This window comes from Suncus etruscus, chromosome 3 (assembly GCF_024139225.1).
Source record: "Suncus etruscus isolate mSunEtr1 chromosome 3, mSunEtr1.pri.cur, whole genome shotgun sequence".
Lineage (NCBI taxonomy): Eukaryota > Metazoa > Chordata > Mammalia > Eulipotyphla > Soricidae > Suncus > Suncus etruscus.
The window spans coordinates 77,634,330-77,652,885 of record NC_064850.1 but is presented as its reverse complement, the minus strand read 5'-3'; the positions used below and the strand labels follow the sequence as shown (position 1 = coordinate 77,652,885).

The window sequence follows — 18,556 nt, the reverse complement described above, 5'->3', positions numbered from 1 at the left end:
ACGGTAAGATGAAATCAGAAGACACACCAGCGTTTGATCTACACAAAAACCAAGTTCACTAATTATAGAAGACAGACTTTGACAACTGCAACTGGGCAGAACTTTTCCTTGGACCAGTAAGAAAGATCCTAGCCTACGCTTTGGCCTAGGATTTGTGCAAAAACCAAGACCTCTAATCGCAGAGTTCTGACTTTGACAACAGTGACTGAGCAGAACTTCTGTAACCATAATGAAAGACTCCATCCTAGGCTTCATCCTAGGATCGAAGCAAAAACTAAGACCACTAATTACAGAAGACTGATTACAACAACAGTGATGGAACAGAACTTCTAGAACCATAAATATTCAATTCTAGACTTTGTCCTATGACCTGTGAAAATACCAATATAGTTGCAGAGGCCTGATTTTATCATCCACAACTGAGTGAAAAGTTTCCTGGTACCATAAAAAGACCTTGGGGTTCGAAAATGAGCATGTATGGAGCTGTAGTTGCTCACATGATAGTATGCTTCAAGGATGGAGAAACTCTTTATCTCTTAGGTCAAGGGAATTCCCTTTCTAACCTCCCCAATACTTACTGTATCTATGCAAAAATACAAAACAAAACAAAGAAAACCACAAACCCTTGCCACACCAGCCCTTCATTTTTTTCTTTCTTTTTTCCTCTTTTTCTTTTCTTCTTGTGATTGTTGTTTTAGTGATGATATTTTGTTGCTGCTGTTTTTTCTGTCATTGCTTTTTTATTTTTTTCTTTCTTCTTTTTAAATTGTTATTTACAGCCTCTAGATGGATTCCTCTCAGTTTTTTAAAAAATTTTCTTTCTTTTCTTTTTCCAACAGAACCACAGAACTTGAATCATCTTGTTCTCCTTCATAAATTGAGGGAGAAAAATGGATGGTACCAGGAGAAATCAGTCATATGAACATTGAGTGTAAATAAAAATTGATCAGACTTGAGCACCAAACCCAAAGTTAATGACACTAGAATTGATACCCAATCTACAACAAGCTATACAGAAAGGAAACCTGTTACACTAGCAGTCCATGGGGCAAAGTGGGAAGGTATGGGATGCATGCTGGGAAAAGGGGTAGAGGGAGGACAACACTGGTGGTGGGAATGACTTTAAATCATGTCACTATGTACCTTAAATAGACCTGTAATTCACTTTGATCACAATAAAAATATTTTTAAAAATCCACAATTAAATGTATTATTTTCATCCAATTATATTGTCTCCCACACACTTCACCATTTATTATTGATTTACTTAATGGCATGATTCTCTCTCTCTCTCTCTCTCTCTCTCTCTCTCTCTCTCTCTTTTTTGGGCCACACTCTGTCATGCTCAGGGATTGCTCTTGGCTATTAGCTCAGGAATCACTCCTGGATCAGGAACCATATGGGACGCTGAGGATCAAATCAGGGTCTGTCCTGGATGAGTGTGTGCAAGGAAAATGCCATACTGCTGTGTTATCACTTCAGTTTCTGATTCTCTATTTTATATATAAGCACAATGATCACAAACATGTTTGTAACTGGGTTTCAGTTATAAAAAAGAAAACTCCCCTTCACCAGTGCAACCTTTCCACCATCAATGCCCCTCCCCCATCTCCCTTCTCCCACATCTTCTGCCTGTATTCAAGACAGACATTTTATTTTTCTCACTCATTGCTATTGTCATGATAGTTGTTAATGTAGTTATTTCTCTAACTGCACTCACCACTCTTTGTGGAAAGCTTCATATCATGGTCTAGTTCTTTTAGTCCTCATCTCTATTGTTTCTGTGTATTATTACAGTAATGTCTTTTATTTTTCTTTTTTTTAACATTTTATTTTTGATCAAGGTGAATTACATATCTTTCATAGTAATATTTTAGGTACATATTAACATTGAAACTGGGGAATTCCCACCACCGAAGTTGACCTCCCTCCCCCCCCATTCCCAGTATTCATCCAATACCCCCTCCCTTACCCCCCGGGCTGCTAATATACGTGATCCCCTCTGTATCTAGCTTGTTGGGTATCGATTCTGTTGTTGTTGGCTTTGGATTTGGTGATTAAGTCTGATCATTTTTATTACTATTAAATGATCATACAGTTATTTGGACCTGGTACCCTCTGTTATTTGCCTCTCAATTTGAGGGCAGAGTAAGATGGTTCCAGTTATGTGGTTCTGTATGCAAAAACAGAATAAAGAGAGAGAGAGAGAGAGAGAGAGAGAGAGAGAGAGAGAGAGAGAAGAAATAGAATGGGGTAAAAATGCCACAGGCCAAAAGTGGGCAGAGTTCTTCTCGAGGATCTAAACTTCAGTTTTGAGTGAAGAAAGGGAAAGAGGATGAGGATCACCACAACAATACAAAAAGAAAAATCAAACAAGAAATCCAATGAGCACTTCATACCATGTCTTTCATTTTTCTTAATCCCACAGATCAGTGAGACTATTCTGTGACTATCTCTCTCCCTCTGACTTATTTTACTCAGCTATGTTTCCATGTCTATCCATGTATAGAAAAAATTTTTTCCTGATAGCTGCATATTATTCCATATTGTGTATATGTACCACAGTTTCTTTATCCACTCATCTGTTGTGGGGCATTTAGGTTGTTTCCAGATTCTGGCTATTGTAAATAGTGCTGCAAAAAATTTATGGGTGTAAAAGTCATTTTTGTAATGTGCTTTTGTGTTCTTAGGGTATATTCCTAGGATTGATATAGCTGGATCATATGGAAGTTCAATTTCCAGTTTTTTTGAGGAATCTCCCTATTGTTTTCCATAAAGGCTGGACTAGATGCCATTCCCACCAGCATAATTCTTAATGGAGCAATGCACACTAGGATCCCAGTGCTACTTTGTGCTACAAGCATGAAAGGTCTAAGAGTAGAGTCACCAAATCCAGAAGAATGACAGATTAGGCTATTGGATGGACGGATCACCACTGATCCCTCACAGCCATTGATAGCAACAAAACTGAGGTGCTCCCTTTCTGACTAATGAATCCCAGAATTGGCTATTACTGAGAACACCAATTAGAAAGACATATTTTTGTATGTCATATCATTTTTTAAAGCTTCCTAAAATTTCATTTTCTAAAATACTAACTTAAAATTATCCTTTCCTCCATTATTTAAGCTTACAATAGTGCTTATTTTGCTATATGTTTCATTGCTCTCTTATCACCAAAGTGCTTCCTATTCTCTTCATTATCATACTATCATCACTTATTACTATTTTATCCTCTTAAATATCAATGTATTCAACCTAATAGAAGTTTGTCCTCATTATTTAAAAATTTGGTGACTTGTCAACCTTATCAGTATAATTTTGTGTATTTTTCTCTTTCCCTCAACTCACATTCTCTTCTCATTTCACTTTCTCATACAATTTTTTAAAAAAAATGCATTTATGCTACCGTGGTTTTTTGTATGTTTGTTTGTTTGTTTGTTTTTGTGGTTTTTGGGTCACACCCGGCAGTGCTCAAAGGTTATTCCTGGCTCCATACTCAGAAATTGCTCCTGGCAGGCATGGGGGACCATATGGGACACCGGGATTCGAACCAATGACTTTCTTCATGAAAGGCAAACGCCTTACCTCCATGCTATCTCTCCGGCCCCGCTACCGTGTTTTTTAATACTGTTCACAATCGGGTTTCATACATACAACTTTTTAACACTATATCTTCCATCAGAGTGTCTACTTCCCTCCACCACTGTCTTGGTGTTACTTCACATCAACCTTGACCCACAACTAGAGATATTGTTCCATTTCAGACCTATGGTAGATCTAGTCTAGCAACGTCCCCCACATTACTTTCTTAATTATGACATACATACTTTCTCTCTGGCCTTATTTTACCCACTTCCCAAGAAAAAAAATCGACTTCAACACCATGATATTCATATACTCAAGCTTCTCCTTTCTAAGTTTCCACTTTTCCTTTAGAGCAGCAACATTTAGCTTCTGGCCATTTTTAGTTTTTTTCCTTCATGTGCAGCCTCAGAATAGTCTCCTACAAAGGATGCCTTCACCCTCTTGAGCCTGGCATTTCTTCTTCTTTCAAGATTCTATTTATGAGTTTTTGAATCCTAAACCCATATCTAGTAACAAAAGTTCATGTGATTTAATCCAATTTTAAAATGTTTTTCTGCAGTACATTATGACAATCAGAACTCAGGACCTCTATCTTTAAAAGATTTAGTATTCTAATGAGATTAAACATTTCATAGTCTTTATTTTTAATGGGATGCTTCATGAATTTGCGTGTCATCCTTGTGCAGGGGCCATGCTAATCTCTGTATCGTTCCAATTTTAATAGATGTGCTGCCGAAGCGAGCACACATTTCATAGTCTTTACAGAAGATATAAGAATCAAAACAACAAAAAGTATTATTATTATTATTATTATTATCATTATTATTATGGTTTTGGGGCCACATCCAGTGATGCTCAGGGGTTACTCCTGGCTATGCGCTCAGAAATTGCTACTGGCTTGAGGGACCATATGGGACACTGGGGAATTGAACCGCAGTCCATCCAAATGCCCTACCACTTGTGCCATTGCTCCGGCCCCTCTCTCCATGTTTCTTGCAGCATTACTTACAATAGATGATAACTGGGAATAGTATAAGTGCCCAATGTCAACTGATGAATTAAGAGATATTTGATATATAAAGAAAATGAAATATTATTCAGCTCTGAGGAAAGTAAATTTCTGCCATTTGCCAAAACACAAATTGACCTGTATTGTGGCTTATTTCATTTGGCATAATATAGCATGTGTTGTGCTTAGTGAAATAAAGCAGACAGAGAGATAAACACAATTGAAGTTCACTCATACTTGACATAAAAAGAAAACAGATAAACTAAAGTGAACAAAAATAAACTTATAGACCAACAGACCAATTAATGGGCCCCAGTAAGGAAGGAGAGAGATGAATTGGGACAAAGAAGACACACATGTTGATTTCTAACTATCTGAAACTAAATAATGTTATAATATAATGCTGAATTTAAAAAAAAAGAATCTAAAAATATAGCAGGAAACAGTGTCTTCTTACAAACGTGATCTCAAAGAGTTTCCACATTCATTTGGCCATGTGAGACCACAGACCCAGTCAGCACACAGGCTTTTGTGCATCGCCATTGTAAGAAGTTCTGTGTCAAAGGCCCTGTTCTGCCTTATGCCTCCCATTCTGGGAGTCCTGGATGACTGAGCACTGAAACAGATGTCTCCAGATTCTCAGTTATTATCTGTAGTGCCCAAAACTCAAGTCCTTGCTTCTAAGAATATGATGAAAAATCCTGCAGATATATATGAATTTCCATCTTATCATGAAATGACACATACATGGCAATCACAGACAGTATGCAGAACAAAGGCTGAAGTGACAGGACAATGTTTCATTGACTTTCTCTCTGAGAAGCCTCAACATGAGATGAGCAAGTAAAATATAGGGCTTGAAGCTTCTGTTCCTTTTTAAGTCTTTCTGGATCCTTTTGCTCATTGTCCAAGTAAACACCCTATTTTACTCCATGGAGACTTTTTAAAACCTGCTGTCCTTTAGAAGTAATTTGAAAGGAGTAATGTTTTTGTGACCTGTCAATTCCCATGTTTGGTTCAAGACCTGGCTTACTGAAATACTGAATTAAATGACAAATTAATTACTGATGTTTAAACAGCAATCAAATCTTACAGAGCTGTTACTGCAGTAACCCTCATTGGCTATGGGGAATTTTGTGTGTGTAAAATATCAGACTATTTCATCATTATTTACTATTCTCTGATACTTGTATTCTGAAAACCAAGAAACAGGCTATGAAAAAATCTGATCTCCTCTAACACTCTAAATGACTTGATATTATTGTTTTTTTTTTTTTTACCTCCTACATATCAAGTGAAAGCCATTTCCTAATGCTGCTATCAGGAAATCTGCATTAACTTAAATTAAAATCCACATAGGCAAAGCAGAAAGTCCACAGATGAGCTTGTGAAAATGAGGAGAGAAAGACTGGATTTTTCCCAGATTTACTGAAAGTTGATATGTGTTTGCCATAAATTAGGCCTGCTGAGAGAATGATGCTGAAAAACCCATATGGCAGATATCATATTTAGACACACAGAAAAATTTTTTTCTAATTCTTGAATTAATTGTGCTGTTTATTTGGAGTGACATCATATCTAGCAAGCATTCAAGAAATGACATGGCTAGACATCCAATGAGGTTTCTTCATACAATGAAAGATAATGACCAGACATTTTCAAGGGAAGAAACTTACATTTTATTATTTGAAATTCAAGCTTTTCAAAGATTCTTTTACTTTTTTATTATAATTGTAAAATATAATCTAGAACAGGAAACTGGAGGAGATTGTCAAAATCTATTAGAACAAATACTTAGAGACCCACAAATTCATCTATTTTAGATGTTGAGATTTTTCTTCCTGACACAAAATGCCACTTTAAATTTTTTAAAATACAGTTGTCATTGCAAATGAACCCCTGTGGGAAAGCAAAAGTATGCTCTTTAGTTCCACAAGGAGATTGTTTCTTGCTATGGGGAAATTCTGGGCTCTAAAGCCCCTATGAGCTAGACCACAAAATTCCAATGTTAGGTGTCTTTCCTTTCTATGTCACTATCCTACTCTCCATACTATCATTTGGGTTCTGGCTCAGATGCTTACTGCGCTGTGATAAATTTAATTAAAATTCCTGTTCCCTTATCTGCAAAGATTCAATATAAGAATAAAGGACCACCTCACTCTATCTTCAGACTTACATTGCAAACATCTCACAGGAACGGGAAGAATCGGGAAAGAAAGAAAACTTCAAAGTCAAGAGAAATTGAGGAAGTGGCGTTTGCCTTGCAAGCAGCTGATCCAGGACCTAAGGTGGTTGATTCGAATCCCGGCGTCCCATATGGTCCCCCTGTGCCTGCCAGGAGCTATTTCTGAGCAGGTAGCCAGGAGTAACCCCTGAGCACCACCGGGTGTGGCCCAAAAACCAAAACAAAAAACAAAAAAAAGGAGAAATTGAGGAAGATTTGAACTGCACTGAGAAGAGACTAAGGCTGATAAGGAAGAAGCTGATCCAAAGGACCATTCACCCAGGAACAGTAATGACTGCTGCCACCCCCTCAAGAGGGTTGAGAGAGCAGCCCACTTCCATTTCCAGTGTGGAGCAAGGAGACAGCAGTTCAGATGTGGGGAACTAAGTCAAATCAGAACTGATGACACATCAGACACAGGAGAATAAGAGTGAGGGTCTACAGAATTCTTCACATGACCCCCAAGTGGTATGATTTTGTCATAGAGAAATAAATATAATATTTGGTATCAAATAGTATTATTAATAGTTACTGTAACCCTATGGCTTATATTTTAAGGATGATTTGTTTATTTGTCTTCTAGATTTGAACTCTATTACATTAATAATCTATACTAGCTTGGATTTCATTTTTAATGATATTTCCCTTAATCCTATTATATCACTGAAGGCTGAGTCTTGCAATCCTAAATTATAGACAATAAACTGATGCTCAGAGTTAAGCAATTTTTCAAAGTTAAAGTACAGGCATAAGGAATTGCTGAAAATCAAATTTAAGTAAACTTTATCATCTAGAGTCTGTATGCACCCACATTTATGATCTAGACAAGGGAAGCAAGAAAGAGAACAGAAGGAACTCTTGGGCCTTCATATCTGAGTTCAGACATATTGGTAAATTTGTGGTCTGAAAGAACTCTTCTGAAACACCAGGTAGAAAGTATATAAAGAGCATATAAAGTACATAGAGTATATAAAGTCAACATTTAAATGATGGAGCAAACCCTAAAGATGGCATTTATTAATCAAGAAAGAGAAGAGAATCAAAAACAAAAATGTGTTCTGTAAAGGCAGAGTGTTGGAGGTTTGAGAAATATTAGTTTCACATGTAAAAGTCATGGCACTGATAGGACACAGCACTCATGTAAGCTTTTTCTCTTGCCACTATACTTTTGCTTAAGAAATACATATAGTTTATCAATGAAATTTTGCCACATAAAAATTGATGAAGAGAATATAATCTCCTTCTAACAATACCTACAAATCTTGGCACTTCCAAGGATAATTGTAGGCAAGGAGAGGAAGTACAGAAGGTGCAGTGGAACCATTCAAGAAGATGACTAAAACTAAACAGTATGTCAAAACCAAACCCCTCACTGTTGTCCCTATCCTCAGACCAGGCAAAGATGACACTGATGGCAATGATACAGAGGAAAATTATTTGACTGAGGAAAAACACTAAAAAGTAGAAGACACTGATTTGTGTGACAGCAGAATATAGGTTCAAAGATTGAGTCATTGGCTCAGCCCAACTACCACAAAAAGACTACTCATGTCAAATACTGCACCAAAGGTCAAGAATTCAAACTGTAAGAGCAAGAAGACAAAATTTCATACTTAGAGTAACAGCCTATAGGAGGGAAGCAATTTAAGTGGACCACAAGTTCCACTATAAAGCAATGAGCTTTATTAAGAGTTATCTAAATAAAACTGGAAGAGTTAAGAGACTCCCAATGCTTCCTGGGCAGAGAAAGGTCAAGGAGGTGGTTGAAAACAGTCTCAAGAGCTCAGAAGTGGAAGGGCAGAAGGAGGAAGTTCAGGTGAGAGCTGTGTCCCATTAAAGGCAGAAAGGAGAGCATATAGCACCCTCAGCGCTACCTGCAGGCTATTCTCTTGGTAGGAAAAAGTGTGGGGTTTTACCTAGCAGTGCAGCAAAAGCCCAAAGTATGAACTAGATGGTATTCTGCCAGCAGTGAATGAGAGTATGGAAAACAATATAGAGATTCCTCAAAAAAAAAAAAAATAAATTGTGGGGCCGGAGAGATAGTATGGAGATAAGGCGTTTGTCTTTCATGCAGAAGGTCATTGGAGAGATAGTATGAAGATAAGGCGTTTGTCTTTCATGCAGAAGGTCATTGGTTCAAATCCCGGCATCCCATATGGTCCCCCATGCCTGCCAGGAGCGATTTCTGAACATGGAGCCAGGAGTAACCCCTGAGCGCTGCCGGGTGTGACTCAAAAAACAAAAAAACAAAAAAGAAAAAACTTAATTGTGGGGCCAGAGCGGTGGCACAAGCTGTAGGGCATTTGCCTAGCACACGCTAACCAAGGACAGACCACAGTTTGATTCTCTGGCATCCCATATGGTCCCCCAAGCCAGAAACGATTTCTGATTGCATAGCCAGGAGTAACCCCTGAACATCACTAGGTGTGGCCCAAAATCCAAAAACAAAACAAAACAAAAAAAAAACAACTTGTAAATTGAGCTCCCATATGATACAGCTATACCACTCCTAGCTCCTATTAGGGGTCCTCAAATTTTTAAACAGGGGGCCAGTTCACTGTCCCTCAGACCATTGAAGGGTCTGACTATAGTAAAAACAAAACTTATGAACGAATTCTTATGCACACTGCATATATCTTATTTTGCAATGAAGAAACAAAACAGATACAAATACAATATGTGGCCCATGGGCCATAGTTTGAGGACCCTGTATGATACAGCTATACCACTCCTATAGCCTAGGAACACAAAAACACAATACAAAATTGCCTTCTGCACACCTATATTCATTGCAGTACTATTTACAATAGCCAGAATCTGGAAACAACCCAGACACCCAACAACAGATGAGTGGCTAAAGAAGTTGTCGTACATATACAAAATAAAGTACTATGTAGCCATCAGAAAAAATTAAATCATGAAATTTTTTTACACATGGATACACATGGAAACTAATATGCTGAGTGAAATAAGTCAAAGGGAGAAAGATAGACACAAATAGTCTCCCTCATATGTGAGATTTAAGAACAATGAAAGGCATTATGACAATAATATCCAGAGACAATAGAGATGAAGGCTGAAAGGACCAGCCCAAGATATGAAACTTACCATCAAGAGTGGTGAGTGCAGTTAGGGAAATAACTACACTAACAACTATCATGACAGTGGTAATGAGTGACAGAAATAGAATGCCTTTCTTGAATACAGGCAGGGGGTGTGGAAGGAGAGAAATGGGAGGCATTGGTGGTTAGAATGCAGCACTGGTGAACGGGGTGTTCATTTTTTATAACTGAAACCCAACTACAAAAATGTTTGTAATCATGGTGCTTAAAGATATTACTAAACAAATACATTTTTAAAAAGCCCAAAGTAAAATTTACTCTTAGTGAGAAAGAGGCAATGAAGTGATGGAATTTCCTGAAGGAGATATAACCTAACTTGTCACTGATAATGAAAAAAAATTGATACATACTTGTGTAAAGAAAAGGAAGATAGACAGATAGACTGTAAAGGAAGAAGAGTGCAAGCACCTGAAACAAGGTGGAAGCCCTGAGATGGAGTCAGGAGAGAGGGCTTGATGAAGACAAGGTAAATGTAGGGAACGATAATAGTTATAGGAAGTGAAGGGACTACTAGCCCACAAGAGTCAGAGTAGCAGAGAACATGGGGTGGGAGGAGCAGCAAAGAAAGATGCCTTAAAGAGGAGAGGGATCTGAGAAGGTTCTTAAAAGAATATAAGACATCAAGATTCTTGTCCACTACCCTTTCTCACCCTGATGTATGTCAGAGTGCCAGTCTCATACAATATGCTTTTCATAGTGTTTTATCAAATAAACGACTAAAGGAACCAGTCCAACGTCCAACAGGTAGGGCATTTGTCTTGAAAACTATTGACTTGGGTTCAATCCTTAACATCCCATATGGTCCAACAAACATCAGGATCAGTAGTTCCTGAGTTTAGGCCAGGAGTACCCCTAAACATTGACAGGTGAGTTCTCCAAAATGGCCACTGGACTAGAGAGATGGCACAGCAAGTTAGTCACTTGTCTTGCATGAAACTGACCAGCGTTTAATACCTGACACCCATGAAGTCTTCCAAGTACCTCCAGGAGCGATCCCTGAGGACAGAGCCAGAAATCAGCCCTGGAGCCAGCGAGGTGGCACTAGAGGTAAGGTGTCTGCCTCGCAAGTGCTAGCCAAGGAAGGACCACGGTTCGATTCCCCGGCGTCCCATATGGTCCACCCAAGCCAGGGGCAATTTTTGAGCGCTTAGCCAGGAGTAAACCCTGAACATCAAATGGGCGTGGCCCAAAAAACAAAAAACAAAAATAAAAAATAAAAACAAAACAGAAATCAGCCCTGAGCACCACTGGGCTCCATAAAAGAAATCTTAAAATATCTACAAAAGGAAGGCAGGAGTTGGGGGTGGTGAAAGAGAAATAGCACCTAAATCAAGTCAAGTGCCTTACATGCAGCCAACTCTGGTTCCATCCATTGTACCACATGGCTACCAGTCTGCCTGGTGCACCCCAGGAGGACCCACACCACTGGGGTAAACCAAGTAATGCCTGATACCACAGGCCTGATCAGCACTGCATTCTTTATTCACACTTTGAACTGACAGCTCCATTGGCCAACAGAGGCACTCCAAGACTCCATGGGAGGCCCCAAAATAAAATGAATAAATATAAATAAATATAATAATAAAAAATGGCCACAGGGCTAGAAGTGACTTATGGATGGGTAATATGTTCTTTGGCACTTTGGTGGTAGAGAGGTACAATAGCATTTTACTCCAGAAAATTAACATTAACACTGTCCTTGACTCCTTGGGGTGCTGGTTTCACATGGCCACTGCTGTGTTTGTGTTCATGCAGATCCTGGAATGGATGGGTCAGCAGCAAGGGTGTAACACAAGAAACCAGGTGGAGTCACCAGAGAAATGCATTCCAGCCAGGAGGATTGGATTGTACAGCCTCTTGGATTTTACTAAGCTAGTCAAGCTTCTAGCATTTTGTTTCTTTTCCTGCCACTTTTATTCACCAGTTCAATACAAATCACCTGGGGGCAGGGTTGGCATAATAAAGGGTATTTGTGCTAATTAACTCATAATAAAAAGGTGAAAGTAAAAAGTGATTATACAGGTGTCTATAATTTTACAGATGACTACACTTACCACATAACCTTAATAGCAATAAAACATATACAATAAAAATAAAAATGGCCATCTCTAGCTTAGAGCAATTATTTATGCATTTTCTTATTAAAATTATTTAAAAATAAAATGGCACATAAATATTTAACATTATTACATTAAAAGGGAACTGGGTAGATACTAAGGTTTACTTTCATTTTGATTCTGTGTACTCTTAAAAGTTTCTAATAATTGGGCCCAGAGAGAGAGCACAGCGGTGTTTGCCTTGCAAGTAGCCGATCCAGGACCTAAGGTGGTTGGTTCGAATCCCAGTGTCCCATATGGTCCCCCGTGCCTGCCAGGACCTATTTCTGAGCAGACAGCCAGGAGTAACCCCTGAGCACCGCCGAGTGTGGCCCCCCAAAAAAAGTTTCTAATAATTGTTGCGTATTATTTTGGAAATAGAAATTATTTGGTGATAAAAATATATTGCCCCACCTTTTCTTATCATTTTATGCAGAGGGAAATACATTTTTATGTTAGTTATCTATGAAAATATACAAAAAGAAGGATCTGAAAAAATGTACATAACTTGTTTGCAATTTACTCTGGTTTTAATTGAGGTAAATCAAGGGATACTTTCAACTATTTAATTTTTTTCAACTTTCACGTGATTTGCAGCAAAAGTATAGTTACATGCTTATTTATTATTATTCAAGAAAAATAAAAGTAGATAATTATTTCAAATTTCTCGTCAGGAAATTTGGAAGTTATGTTCAGCAATCTGCATTTCCCTTTCTTTTTTATTAATAATGTCATACCATGTAAACTGAATGTTGTTATTCTAGAATATAAAGGTTGGTTTCCATGTCTCTTTTACAGAAGACCTTGAACATCCTCAAGATTATAGGGTCATGCAAGTTTTAAAAAGTGGGTAGAATGGGCCGGTGCAGTGGCGCTAGACGTAAGGTGTCTGCCTTGCCAGTGCTAGCCTAGGGCGGACCGCAGTTCAATCCCCCGGCATCCCACATGGTCCTCCAAGCCAGGAGCGACTTCTGAGCGCATAGCCAGGAGTAACTCCTGAGCATCACTGGGTGTGGCCCAAAAACAAACAAACAAAAAAAGTGGGTAGGATGCTTGCCTTGCACACAGTCAACCTCGGTTCAGTCCCTTGCACCTATGTGGTCCTTCAAGCCCCACCAGAAGTGATCCCTGAGTACAGAGCCAGCAATAAACCCTGCAAGGAGTGGTCAAAACAAAACAAAAAATGTAGTTGCTGAATAAGTTAAGCATTCTAAGCTTTAGGTGGGAGTGGAATGATTACCCAGACCCCACAACAATTCTGGTATTACCTACCAAGAACAGGGTAGAAGAAATGGTATTATCTGTCTGGTTTTTTTTAAGTAAGAATCCCAAGATATTTTGCAAAGACAAGGTATGAGCCCTCACTATCCACTACTATTTTTATTCCTCAAGGCAGCCAGTTTTAGCTAACCTTTTTTTTTTTTGTTTTTTGTTTTTTGTTTTTTGTTTTTTGGGTCACACCCGACGGTGCTCAGGGGTTACTCCTGGCTGTCCGCTCAGAAATAGCTCCTGGCAGGCACGGGGGACCATATGGGACACCGGGATTCGTAGCTAACCTTTTTTGTTGCCTTTTTTACTTTTGGTTTTGTGTCCTTTTATAGATTTCACCAAGAGGATAAAATGTAGAGACAGAAACATCCTAAAACAGTAATTCTTCTCCTTCCCTGTCACATATAATACAATATGATAATGAGTATCTTCAACTTCAATACATAACAAGTACATTGTAAAAAATTTAATGCTTCCAATTGGCTATTATAAATAGTAGTGCTTTGAACATTTGTAAGTAACTGCATATTTTAAAAATAAGATTTACCTAAGAGAAAAAGACTAAAGATTAGTCCCAGGATTTTCTTACACTGGGCATTTCAAACTGTCCTAGAAAGTTCAAGTCAGTTGACAGGAGAGCCCATTAACATATAAACAAGTCATAGACTTAAGATTACTCTGAATTTCTCTTTCCTTAGACAAAACTCATTCCTTTTTTTTTATACTGTAAGTGGTTAGACATCAAAGTGTATATAATGAGAGGGTCCAAGAAAAGACACTTTATCTACTGTCCTACTCGCTGTAAACTTTAGCTAGTGAACATTTAGAGAAGTCTCACCAGGTCACAGAGGAGACATTTTAAATGACCTCTGCTTGTGCTCCCTGCTCTGCTCCAGGAGGCAGCCATGAACCAGCCAAGCTATAACATCCCCTGAAAGCATGTCAGTGAGGTAGGCTCTCTCCACCCATAAAGGGGACAGCCTGATTCCTGCCCCGTGCTATGGCACACAGAAGACATTTAACATGGCCTCTGCTATGCTCCTTGAGGCAGCCATAAACCACTCCAGCCACAACTCCTGAGGACATGTCAGCAAGGTAGGCTGTCTCCACCCACAATGGGCAGAGCCAGATTCCTGCTGTGTGCTTTGTTACACAGGAGACATTTAAAATGGCCTCTGCTTTGCTCACTGCTCTGCTCTGTGAAGCAGCTGTGAACTACCCCAGCCATAACATCTCCTGAGGGTATGTCAGTAAGGTAGGCTGTCTCCGCCCATGATTGGCAAAGCCTGATTCCTGCCAAGTGCTTTGGGACATGGGAGACAGTTTAAATGACCTCTGCTCTGCCCCTGCTCTCCTCCATGAGGTGGCTATGAACCACCCCAGCAATAACATTTCCTGAGGGCACATTAGCGAAGTAGTCCGTAGCAGTCTATGAAGAGCAGAGCCAGAGGAACCTCCACTTCACTTTGCAGCCAAGCACATCTTCTAGCTAATGAAGCACAGTACAATACATAAAAACACCACACTACAAGCATGACAATGGGAAAACAACCAACACCATGCATAGAGAATGAAGATGGCAGCTCTGATGACCCCAAAACTTTCAACCACGTATTTAGCCTCAGAGATAAGGACATTAGAGAAGAAATATAGAAGATCCTCACAGAACTCAAAGAAAGCATGGATATAGCTTAACAAACCACAAATAAGAATCAAGAAGATATGAAAATAGAAATCAGAAAACTCCACACTGAAATAATAGGACTATAGAACTTGGTAGGCAAAATAAAAACCTCAATGGAAAGTCTTTCCAACAGAGTAAAAGCAGCTGAAGACAGAATCAGTGAGCTAGAAGATGAAATGCGTAACAACTTCATACAACAAAAGAGACTGGAGAAGAGCCATAAAGCAAATGATCACACAATAGAAAATATAGTCCAACAGTGTAAATAGATGAAAATAGAAGTCTTTGATAAATTCAACAGAAACAACATAGGAATTGTTGGGAGTTCCAGAGACACAGGAAATAAATCCCCAGGAAGAATCAACAGTAAGGACATCATTATAAAAAAAACTCCTAGAGCTAAAGACTGCAAGCAACCAAATCCTGCATGTCTGAAGAGCACCAGCTAAAAGAGACCTGAAGAAAAGCACCTCAAGATACATCTTAGTCACAATAATAAATCCCACCTCTAGGGACAGAATACTAAAAGCAGCAAGACCAAAAAAGGAAATTACATTCAATGGAGCATTCTTAAGATTTCAGCAGGTCTGTCACTCTCAAGGACTGTAAGGCAGTGGTGGGATACAGTGACAAAACTCAATGAAATAAATGCTTCGTCTAGAATACTTCACCCAGCCAGAACCACATTCAGGTTTGAAGGAAGCATACATAGCTTCACAGACAAACAACAGGTCAGCAACTTTACAGACATAAAACCAACCTTAAAATACAAACTGAAAGGTGTATTTTAAGACAAGACACACCAACAGACACACCAAACTCCTACACAAAGATGGCACTGAATCCCATGACAATTATCTCACTCAACATCAATGGACTAAATGCACCAGTTAAGAGACACAGAGTGGCAAATTGATTAAAAAGCTAAATTCAACATTCTATTGCCTGGATTCCTGGCAAGTGCTTTGGCATATGGGAGCCATTTTGAACTTTTGCCTCTGCTCTACTGTGTGAAGCTGCCATCATGCATCCCACTCAGAACAGCTTGGAAAGGCACAACAGCAGAAACCATCCCCTCAGGACACGACATTAGAACTAGGCTGTTTCCACCCACGAAGGGTAGACACAGAGGAGCGTGGCCTGTCTGCTTCACTTCCTGGCTGCACACGTCTTGTAACCAGTGAACTCCATCACAACATGTAGAAAATACCAAGTTACAAACAAGACAATGGGGAAAAACTGCAGGCCAATACAATGCATAGAGAATAAAGATGGAAACTCTCATTACCCAAAAACTGCCAACCACCTACTTTGGCCTCTCAGATAAGGAGGTTAGAGAAGAAATATAGAGGATCTTCAAAGAAATGAAAGAAAGCATGAATCAAGCTGAACAAACCACAAATAAGAATCAAGAGGATGTGAAGCAAGAATAAGAAAAATCCAAGATGAAATAACAGGACTGAAAAAACTCAGTAGAAATGAAAAGGTTCACCTATAATACTGCAACCAGCAAGATTCACGTTCAGATTTGAAGGAAGTACACATAACTTCATGAATAGCTATAGCAGCCCTTAGGAAGAAGAATATAGGAGGCATTACCTTTCCCAAATTTAAATTGTACTACAAAGCAAGTCATTAAAACAGCATGGTATTAGAATAAAGGCAGACCCTCAGATCAATAGAATATACTTGAGTATTCAGAGAACACCCCCCCCCAGACATACAATCAATTAATCTTTGAAAAAGGGGCAAGAAATACAAAATGGGAAAGACTCTGCAACAAGTTGTGTTGGGACAATTGGTCAGCCACATGCAAAAAAGCAAACTCAGACCTCCATCTAACATCATGCACAAAGGTCAAATCCAAATGAATCAAAGACCTTTATATCAACCTGGAACCATAATGTATATAGAAGAACATGTAGGTCAAACACTCCACGGCATTGAGACTAAAGGCATCTGCAAGGAGGAAACATTCCTGTCCAAACAACTGTTAGCAGAGATAAACAAATGGGACTATATTAAGCTGAGAATCTTCTGTACCTCAAAGTAAATGTGAGAAAAATACAAATGCCAACCACAGATTGAGAGAAACTATTCATGCAATACCTATCAAATAATGGGCTAATATCTAAGATATACAAGGTACTAACATAACTTAACAAGAAAAAAACAACTAACCCCATTTAAAAATGGAGAAAAGAAATGAACAGACACTTCCTCAAAAAAGAAATATAGATGCCCAAAACACACATAAAAATGCTCCAAATCACTAATCATCAGGGAAATGCAAATCAAAACAACAATGAGGTACCATCTCCTGCCACAGAACTGGCACACATCACAAAGAACAGGAACAATCATTGCTGACGGGATGTGGGGAGAAAGGAATTCTCACTCGCTGCTGGTGTGAATGCCATCTAGTTCAGCCTTTATGCAAAACAATATGGAGAGTCCTCAAAAAACTGGAAATTGAATTCCCATATGATCCAGATATACCACTCCTAGGGATATACCCTCAAGAACACAAAAACAAAATACAAAATGCCCTCTGCACACCTATATTCATTGCAGCACTATTTACAATAGCCAGAATCTGGAAACAACCCAGATGTCCAACAATAGATGAGTGGCTAAAGAAACTGTGGTACATATACACAATGAATAATATGCAGCCATCAGGAAAAATGAAGTCATAAAATTTTCCTATACATGGATGTACATGAAAACTATTATGCTGAGTTAAATAAGTCAGAAAGGGGGCTGGCGAGGTGGCGCTAGAGGTAAGGTGTCTGCCTTGCAAGCACTAGCCAAGGAAGGACCGCAGTTTTATCCCCTGGCGTCCCATATGGTCCCCCCAAGCCACGGGCAATTTCTGAGAGCTTAGCCAGGAGTAACCCCTGAGCATTAAACAGGTGTGGCCCGAAAAACCAAAAACAAAAAAAAAAGAAGAAAGAAAGAAAGAAAGAAAGAAAGAAAGAAAGAAAGAAAGAAGAAAGAAAGAAAGAAAGAAAGAAAGAAAGAAAGAAAGAAAGAAAGAAAGAAAGAAAGAAGAAGAAAGAAAGAAAGAAAGAAGAAAGAAAGAAAGAAAGAAAGAAAGAAAGAAAAAGTCAAAAGGAGAGAAACAGACACAGAATAAAATCATCTGTTGGATTTAAGAAAAATAAAACACATTGTTGTAATAACACCTAGAGACAATAGAGATGAGGGTTAGAAGGACCGGCCCAAGATATGAAGCTTACCCCAAAGAGTGGTGAGAAATAATTACACTAACAACTATCATGACAATGGTAGTGAGTGAGAGAAATAGAGTGCCTGTCTCAAATACAGGCAAGGAGTGGGAGAGGGGAGAGATGGGGGGCATTTGTGGTGGGAAGGTTGCAGTGGTGAAGGGGGGTGTTCATATTTTATATCTAAAACTCCACTACAAACATGTTTTTAATCATGGTGTTTAATAAAGATATTATTTAAAAGAAATATATATGTAAATTCTAAGCAATAAAGTAAAAACTTTGATTTAAAAAATAAAATAAAAATAAATCTATTGGATTTGATACCCCCCCC

At 38.7% G+C, this 18,556-nt stretch overlaps 1 protein-coding gene and 1 non-coding gene across 2 annotated transcripts in view; both read right to left on the bottom strand.

Annotated features, from left to right (window-relative positions):
• PRUNE2 (prune homolog 2 with BCH domain) overlaps positions 1-18,556 on the bottom strand; it is a 313,372-nt gene that overhangs the window by 184,485 nt on the left and 110,331 nt on the right. The gene's annotated exons all lie outside the window — the stretch shown is intronic.
• On the bottom strand, positions 4,230-4,333 carry LOC126004753 (U6 spliceosomal RNA). The gene has a single exon (XR_007494012.1). It is a non-coding gene; the product is annotated as a U6 spliceosomal RNA (small nuclear RNA).